Consider the following 10,066-nt stretch of genomic DNA (forward strand, 5'->3'; position numbering starts at 1 on the left):
CATGAGAGCTCTACAGTAGAGCACTAAACACAGTCCCTGGGTCTATCTGAAGATGTTGGGATTAATTTCAAATCCACAGAGCTGTTTAAGGACGTCTATTTAGAGAGCCACACAAAGCAACAACTGGCCTGAGCTGACAGCCACAAATCAGAGCAGCAGACTGGATTAACCAAATACCACATCTACAAGTGTATGCCTTCAAACATATCTATAATCAAGGCCACATTTTAATGAGAACTGCTGCTATAAGAAACCAAGGCTCGGCATTAAGGACTTTTAATTGTGTGCATTTCACACAATTATATACAATTTCTAAACAAATATATGAAAATAATAATTTAATAAAAAAAAAAATACAATATATGGAATATAAAATATTTACTAAAACATCGTTATAATAGTCAGTATTATTATTACAAAAAACAACAATGCAAAAATAAACAAGAAAATAGTTTATTTTATCTAAATATATATTTTTCCATATTTTATGTAGTTTATTTAAAATATATATTTTTGTATTAAATGGTCACTTATAAAAGTATTTAAAAATAAAAAACATTTTGTAATCCACTTGGGAACATGACACTCAGACTACACTGTATCTCGGAGCTTTGTGACAAGAAAGTATTTTTTTTTTACATCTTTGTTTTAAACTTGCTAAAACTAATCTCTTATAATTATCGATTCATTTCTCAATATCCTGCATTTTGATTTTCTTTATGAAAGCGAGTAATTTCTGCACCAATAGCTTCTCTGGAAGAGAGAGAGAAAAAAAAACCTTCCACTTCCGAGTACTTCACTAATGGTCTCATATATCTATGACTGGAATGCTTTAATTTACTCTATTAAAAGGGTTGTAGTGAGCTGAGAACTCCACAAAGACTCTATTAAACCAGCCTTCAACACGGGAATTCTTCAACCCCTTTCTTATCACATTTGCCCACAATCCATTGCTTCAATGAGGTTGAAAAGTAACCTGTAACCCCATAAACTCAGCAGGCCCTAAACCGCCATAAATGCTAAGAAACCAGTCTATATCCACTGTGATTATGGGGTTCTAGGAATCCTATAAGCTGGGCTTTGTGTGCCAGGTTCTGTCAAAAGTGTTTCCCATGTCCCTGAAGAAAAGCACCAAAACGAAACGCATCAGGCGATCATACGGCCCGTGTTATTTTTTTCTCAGCAATGGGATCCTTTGAGCAAAAGCTCTTCACTATGGTGCCATGAATAAAACACACTCTTGAAGCTTTCGCAGGTTTTCCAGTAGGAGTATAACTTCTCCCAGTAAATGGTAACACACAAACAATGCGTATTTTGATGTCGGTTTAAACTTTTAGGCTAACTCTCAGCCTTTCTAGAAAAGTGTGCCACAGAAAGCAATGATTTTTGTACTCTGATGATGTTTAGGACAAATCTAAGCACAAATCCTTAAAGACTGGTGAATATTTTTTTTTCACAGTGTACCTTATAATATTGTGATGCCTAAAATCACATGTAGCATTGATTTTAGTTTGTATTTTTTTTTTACATTATTTATAGTGTGTGTGTATCTATCTATCTATCTATATATATATATATATATATATAGAAAGAGAGAGAGAGAGAGAGAGAGAATAGAAAGAGAGAGAGAGAGAGCGCGAGAGAGAGAGAGCACGAGAGAGAGAGAGACTGACTGATAGCAGTAGACTGATATCCAATATTTTGAACCCATAAAAAAATTAATAGTAATTTCAAAATTAAAGCGGTCATATAATGCCCATTTTCCACAAGTTGATTTGATTCTTTAGGGTCTTAATGAAAAGTCTGTAACGGTTTGTTTAAAATTTCTCCATGTTAGTGTAAAAAAACACCTTTTTTACCCTGTCAAAAACAGCTCTTTTCAAAACAGGCTGGTTTGTGGTATTCTCCTTTAATGCTAATGAGCTCTGCTGACTCCGCCCCTCTCTTCTGATCTGCTCTCTGAAAGACTGTTTACTTTAGCCACATCAGAGACAATTTATAAGAGACATGCCACTTCCTCAATCCTCAATACAACTATATAAAGAAACCCGTAACGGCAAAGATGGCGGTTGGATGCACGTCCCGCCCCTGCTGCTGGAAAGCCAATCATCTGCTTTTAACAGTCAAGCCAGGAAACATTTGCGCCTATCGTCTGGTTCCACTGACATATGCGCACAGTTGAGGAACCTTTGCGCATGTGTAGTAAAAGTATAACCTGTGGGAAAAAAGGCGTTTTAAAACTTATTTTGGGGCAAAGTCATCAAACCTTTTCAGCAATTTTTATCATATTTTACTGCTGTTTCTATACATGCAGTCTTTATGTCCCGGTGACCAGTGAAAGTGCGGTTCTGACTCTCTGCCCATTCATTTAGATAGGAGCCTGGCCTTGTTAGTCTGAAATAGCTGCCCGGAGGCGTTGCCAAGATGGCGGCCGAGTGGCACGACTTGCCTAAGAGGACTTTGGCCACATTCATAGTGAAACTTGCTAATTAGCACATTATTAGAAAGGGCGATTTGCAATGTTTTATTAAAATACATTATACTCACTGCTGGAGGCTGGATCATGAAGGATTCGCGCGAACATAAAACGCATTTATGTAGATCAAGGGCGCATTTCTTTCATTTCTCCAAATCTAAGTTAATCCTCTGCGATTTCAGTCGCTCAGATGTCGGAAGTAAATGACTACTGCTATGTTCATTATTACATCCAACAACAAAACACCTCAATCACTCAGGAGTCATGCTTGTCTGCATCTCGGACTGATGACGGTTCACTCAGGGTAAGACACAAGTCCAGTCTGTGCTGAAGCGCTGCTGTCAATCAAACAATCGTGGGAGGGGCCTCCGACCGTGTGACGTCACACGGTCAGATGGCTCGATTTGAGAAAGGGGAAAACATTTAACGAGATTACAAAAAAAACACTTGCAGGATTTTTATCATTATAGGGTGGTTTATACACACACTGCCAACACATATCAGTTAAAACAACTTGTAAAAGTGCATGTTGCATTATATGACCCCTTTAAGACTGACACGGGCTCTGACAAAAACCTTCTTCAAATGCTTTTATGATCATGAAGATTTGATCTTTATGAAAGTGACAGCAACAGGAAGTCTCAAGCCCATTTATCAGGCTATGCCAAGTTTCTAAAATATAAATGAATGTTTAATAGCACTTAGAACCAGTCAGTAAAAACGTATAGTATATCCGCCATGAAGTGAATCATCCCCATACAAAATTGAACCCCAGTAGAGTTGTGGCAGATAAGTCTACAGGTGAGAGATACGCCAGACTTGGCTAAACTCAGAGCCAAAGGTGCTGCTGCAGTCAGGACGGAGCCAATAACCATCCAGCAAAGTTATTATCATCTCAGCTAGCAGCCGGCTACAGACATGCTATCATTATTAGCATGGCAAACTCATAGCCTGCAGTAAATCTGTGTCAAAGCAACACAATCTAGTGGTAATGACTACATAAACTGGTCTCTTGTCTGTAATAAACACAAACCACCACAGCAGGGCAGAAAACAAATGTAGTATTTGTTGTTTTTTTACACCGCTCTTTTTCTAACTCAAATCTGGATGAAACCATGTAATCAACTCTTGGAACAAGCACAAGCCATTACATCAGAGACAGTCTGAAATAAATAAAAAATTATAAAAACAAAGCAATCTGGCTCACTGCTTGCCATTAATTGTTTTTTTAACCGGTTAAAAAAAAAAAATCTATTGTGTTGAGAACTTAGACTTACTAACACACAAAAGGCTTATTATGAGCAATGATTATGAATGAGACGACATTGTTGACGATCAAGAACATTTAAAGGTTTCAAAAGATTCAGTGGCCCACGTAACAGATAGAAAAGGCTTTTGTTTTGGTAAATGATGCAGTTTTAACTGGCCCTGTCAAAAACCTGTGTTGAAGCCCAACATGTTATTTGCATGTCAATCAACTCACCTAGGTTACAGGTTGTCAAGGAGAATGAGTGAAAACAAACATGGAGTAGCAATCACGGTTTCACATTTAGACATTTCCTTCTGATGCAACGAATCGGTGGGGGATCTAAAGTGATTTACCAAAGTGAACAACTGCTCTTTTTCTCACATACTCTCAACCAGCGTAGTCTCGATTTCTGTTCGCAGAAACAGAAAATGCAAATTCTGTCACCATTTACACACTCTCATGTCATTCCAACAGCTATTTTCGCGAACCAAAAAAAAAAAAAAAAAAAGTTTCTTTTTTAGTTTTAGGCAGGATGTTCATGTTGCTCTTTTCCATACGATAACTGTGAATGGCGACCAAGCTTCAAAAATGACAAAAATAGCACCATGAAAATTTTAAAACAATAGCTCATACACTTTTAAAAAATAAAGGATCTAAAAGGGGGTTTATGCAGCAATGCCATAGAACAAACACAATATTTATTCAACATTCAGCTTGGTGTGATGTTACTTTTCTCTCATTTTCAGAGTTTGACCAATTTTTTGTCACCATTCACTGTCACTGTACACTAAAGAACAGCATTAATATTCTGCAAAGCATCTCCTTTTGTGTTTTACAGAAGTCATACATGTCACTTCTGATCTAGTTACACTAAACTAGAAGGCAACTGATGCACACAACAGTTATGAAGACTACCTCAAAGTGCAAGGGTGTCAAACATCCCTTGTCAAAACAATGTCACGAAGACTAAGGCAATAGCATGATTTTATTGCTAAGAACCAGTAAGCTGCTTAGAGACTGGAAAACAACAAGTCGGAAGGCAGATTATGAAAGGAAAAGGAGCAATGGGAGACGAGATCAATGAGAACTCAGCCCAAATTCTTGTGTCAAATGTCAACACATGGCAGGGCATCTGACGTCTGACTGACTACAGTATATAGACCCCAGGGATGCGTTTATACACACATACACACATACACACACACACACTCAGACACATAATTTTCTGCAGTCAAATGAGCAATGCCTCTTCATGAACTTGTTGCTCAAACCATTTTATTGTGCATTTCTAAATCAGATCTCAGCCTCATCATAAAGGCTGGGTTATAAATATACTACTGATGTGCATAATAAAATAGCATTGCAAACATATGGATGATTTCACCATGCGGCTATTTCTGGCCTTGCATCAATCCTGAAATAAAGTACTTTTAGACATAAGACAATCAGGTCAGTTTTTTTTAAAAGTAATGCTCAAAAACTCTCCTTTAAAGCATTTATTTTGGCAGTTTGCCCATGAAACATATAGAGACTTAAGCCATTTCAGAAACAATATGTAGGCTTACATAAACCATATTTAATATGGCTTTAAAATAACACTCTCCTGTTCAAAAGTTTGGGATCAGTAATATGTTTTTAATGTCTTTTTTTAAGTCTCTTACACTGCTGCATTTATTTAACAGAAATATTGAGAGACTATTACAATTTAAAATACATCTTTACTATTTCAACGTATTTTAAAAATGTAATTTCCTGTGATTTTCAGAAGCCATTACTCAAGTCTTCAGTGTCTGTGTCAGTGTCATTATTGTGCTGCTTAATATTTTTGTGGAAATCATGATACATTTTTTGTATAGTATTTATTTGAAATATAAATCTTGTATAACATTATTAATGTATTCACTGTCTTCAGAGACAAATTGATACGTTATCAATGCAGTGCATCCTTGTTGAATAAAAGCATCATTTTCTTTCAAGAAAAAAAAATCTTTTTCAACATCAGCGAACATATAAAGAGTTCAGATGCAAAAGCCTCTAAGTGCCATCTGAAATTTTCATGTGAAATTAGGATTTTTATCAAGCTCCTATGCTTAGGTTGAGTCATTTTACTTTAATGGCAATGTGCAGGTCATTTTCCAGGCTATTAAATTGAAATAACTAAACAAATTTAGGAGCCTGATAAAAATCCTAAGTTTAGATGAAAATTTCAGATGGCACTTAGAGGCTTTTGCATCTGAACTCTTCATATATAAAGCAAAAACAAATATCTGAATTTCAATATGACCATAAGCGTCATTCAAATGTCTATTTCTAGATCATAGACTCAAAAAAGGCCCCAATCTTGCAAGTCACAAACAGCTGCAACAGTCATCAGTCATGGCTTACATGCTTAAATGAGGAAATAATGTGTGGGAATAGATGGAGGAATTGCTTTGGGATAAGCGTTAGAAAACGTGAGCATCAAACTGAGCCACATTAGCTCGGTAACCCTTGGAAACAACTTGAGAGCCAATTCTGATTTCTTACACTGAGATCATTCACTTGATACCTGCTGAAAACAAAGTATATTTACAGTATCAAACCCACAGCTATCTATACACTCACTTAGTCTCGCACAATCACATGACTTCTAAGGAGGAAGGAAGGCGTGACAAGGCCACCAGGTTTCATGAGGCCCTTTGGCCTAAAGAGGAAGTGGTCCAATTTACTGAGGAACACCAACAACCTTCTTTTCCCCGGACTGTCATGCTCTTCCTCTCCAGAGCATCTCCTTTCCTTTCTGCTCAGTTGGTTCCTCTAAAAGTCTCAACGGTTACCGACAGCTGGCAGTTAATGTTTTGTCATCTCATTACCCATTGGCTTCAAAACGTGATTCTGTTTCCTAGTCAAATGTCAAAGCCTTGGTGGGAAACCACAGTGCTTACTAATGTCATAGCTGTTCTCAAGTCTCAATATTCAGTAACGGGCTCAAGAGGTACAGTTTAAGGATCTGAAATTGAAAAACCCACAATCAACCATTATATATTATTATATATTATTATTATTATTTATATATATATATATATAAATAATAATAATAATATATAATGAATATATATATATATATATATATATATATATATATATATATATATATATATATATATATACACACACACACACACACACACACACACACACATATACACCAGTCACAGCCCCATAATATAGTGACACTAGAAGAATAGCGAGCACAATTCAGACTAGCAGGCTGGTTATTCAGACACAGCCCTCCAGAGGAATCAGTCCCGACAGCTGTATTAGAACTGCCATTTACAAAGTCAAAGAGATATTTGCTTCCCTGAAAGACCCTGTGTTTGTTTGCATACAGTTTGACTCCCACAAGAACGCTGCTGGGAAGTTCTGATACAGCTCAAAGCAAGAACCACACTGTCAACCACGACAATCGTGACTATAATTATACAAAACAACTAGGAACTACATGAAGGCGATACCTGAAATCGACACATCATAGCAGACGTGGCTCTAAATACAGACGTTTCTTCCAGGACCCAACCCAGATTTTTAAAGGGTGTTCAAAATGTGGACAGCTTCTTTGAAAGGAAGTCCACATCTCTTCATCTTGTTATTTTCAACAGAGCCTACAGACCGGCATTCCTCTGTGCCCAAGAGGACACACTATCACAGGGGTTTCCTTCCTCTTGCTCTAAGAGGGACAGGATCGGGGTCAGACCCCACTAGGGTGAGGTCGTCCCGACCCAAAGCTCCAAAAAAGATCTATATGCTAAGTACTGGTATGGTAACAAGCCTGGCTTCTCAATTTGAGAATTTGGACCTGTATGTATGTATGTATACATGTATAAATTACAGGTAAACAGAAAACAAAAAAGATACAAAAACAAAGCAATGACTGTGTTCTCTCATATTTCACACGAAGTTAGTGAACTGACAAAACTATTTGACACAGGAAATGTAAGAGTGTACTTACACTTATCTGCCTTTGGCAGTGACAGATATATTGCTGCCTACTTTTGTGTGATTGGGAATGACAAGTGTTTGCTCAAGACCCCCTCCAAAACAGGAAATGGTGTTCAATCGATTGCCGGTTGCACAATTGTCATAAATGTTGCTGCAAACAAAAACCTAAACAAATTCCACAAAGCCTAAATGGAGTTTTAAACCATTTTACAGTGGAAAGGTGTCACAGAAGCTCCAAGTATTCCACGTAAAAAGGTGTATTTACCAATGGAGTAAATTAAAATAATGCTAGGTAATTCTGAATATAGAAAAATGTGACATTACAAATATAATGAACTATTAAAATGTTAATTCATGACATATGCTTAAATGAGTGGTCACACAGACTTGTTTTTCAGCTAAATTTAAGGTTCATCATCAATAGCATAGCCATTTATGAAGCGGAGCTCATATTGAAGTCAATGTCAAACCGAGCAGTTCTCTGTTGGCGAGTGTGGCCAATTTGGCGGACCAACTTCCACCATCACACCAGACTCCCAATCGCAATCAATCGTGAGAATTCCCATTGAAACGACTAGATTCCATCCATAAAAATTGCAGACAAATGGTAAAAGTGACCGCACCTTAAGGCTGCACTGATGCTGCATTCAGATGCAGATACGATGAGCTTAAGGGGAATCGAAACTGGCATATTTTATTATTAGTAGTTATTTATGTGACATGGCATTTCCACACAGACTTTATAGCAGACACAAAGCCACCTCAAAGCAGGCTGTGTAGAGACACCTTTGGAGAAAGACTGTTATAATTTGACAAGAGCCCCATCATTAAAGATCAAGCCATTAAAAATACATGAAGAAGCAACAGGATCTTCTTTAACAACCTCTTTGAGAGACTTCAGCCTCACATCCCTTCACAGAAGACAATATTCAAAATGTCACATCCAACTAGTAGTCTATAAAGGCCCTGTGATGTCTATGAAGTGGACTGCAACACGCTATATATATATCTTTCCGTGACCCTGAAAAGCAGCAGTGCAAAGTATTCCTACGTGAGCTGACAGTCCCTCCACCGTGAAAGAAAACCTAGTCTCATTTTCTCCAATTCTTCTTGAATGAACTCGTCATCTCCCTCGACTGAGAAACAGAACAGAACTAGGCGGGGCCGGTAATCAGTCAAATCTAGAAGGAAAGACTGCGTTAGAAGGTGCTAAATGTGCCTTTTATCACGATGCCTGACACTCCTTTCCATCTCTTTACGTAAACTGTGTCGAAAAATGCAGCTTTGACGGTTATAAGCCGATAATTCGTGCTTCGTTAAACTACTAATTCGTACAACTTTTCCATTTCCGCTATAACTTCCACAGTGCCGTGGACATGAGACAACAGAAAACGCCATTCTTCACGCGACAGAGCAACGCAAACCTCGCGCGCTTCAACACAAAGTTCCCGGCGACCATTTTCGCCACTAAACCGAGTCTGGTAAATCTAAGGAGTTGAATTGTTTCACTCCAGCTCCGCCATATTCTAGACATCTGAGCTGCTCTTCCGCAAACCCTTGTGCCGGTGTTCTGTCGATTTGTGCTGCCTTGTCGAAAAATGCTACCTCCCATTAAAACCAATGGTAGCATAATTCGATAGCGAAAAGTGTTACCTATCAGATTTTGCTTCATGCATGATATTAATAAGGTGTGAGGCTTTATTAACATGTACACCTACCCCAACCCTAAACCTACCCTTACAGTATGATAAATACAGTGTTGGTAGCATAATCTGATAGGTAGCATTATTTGTCAGAACACCGGTCTGCTTTGCAACATTGTAACATTCCGCCGTTCAGCCGCTACAATGTATCAATCAAACGGTGACATCATAATCCACTCACAGTTCCCGCGAAATACACGCGCCGATACCACTGTGAAGCCACAGAATCTCGCTCAAATGCGATACTTACAGCAATCCGCTCCAGCTCCAGCCAGTCAGTGAGTCTGCGTCTGCGCCTGTGCCTGTGCGTGTGAAAGAGCTGCTCGCCTCTGGGAGGGTGGGTGAGGTTTAGAGTCGAGCATGACGTTACAGCCTCGGTTTCAGCACCGCGCGCTCCTGAGCTCTGCCTACAACCGAGCGTAACGGGAAACGGAGAACGAGCGCTGCTAAATGTGGCACATGGAAGTGACAGTGTCGATGGCTATGTACAGTACCTACAGTACAAGATAGGGAAAGAATGCTGAGGGAGAAAATAGTACTCTAGTGGCATCATGGTACAGTGATTTTATCCAATGGTAATAATACCATGTTGCTAGTATCCCAAAATACTTCAACAATGGTACATGTCAAGGATTTATGTCAAGATATTACAAGGATAGT

At 38.3% G+C, this 10,066-nt stretch overlaps 1 protein-coding gene across 1 annotated transcript in view; it reads right to left on the bottom strand.

Annotated features, from left to right (window-relative positions):
• The window catches only part of LOC132105826 (ras-related protein Rap-1b), a 59,774-nt gene extending 49,996 nt beyond the window's left edge, over nt 1–9,778 (bottom strand). Inside the window, exon 1 of the mRNA XM_059511251.1 lies at nt 9,657–9,778. The gene's annotated coding sequence lies outside the window, so the exon portion shown is untranslated. The remainder of the gene's footprint in view (nt 1–9,656) is intronic.
• Nucleotides 9,779–10,066: the final 288 nt, after the last annotated feature.

The sequence above is a fragment of the Carassius carassius genome, chromosome 26 (assembly GCF_963082965.1).
Source record: "Carassius carassius chromosome 26, fCarCar2.1, whole genome shotgun sequence".
Lineage (NCBI taxonomy): Eukaryota > Metazoa > Chordata > Actinopteri > Cypriniformes > Cyprinidae > Carassius > Carassius carassius.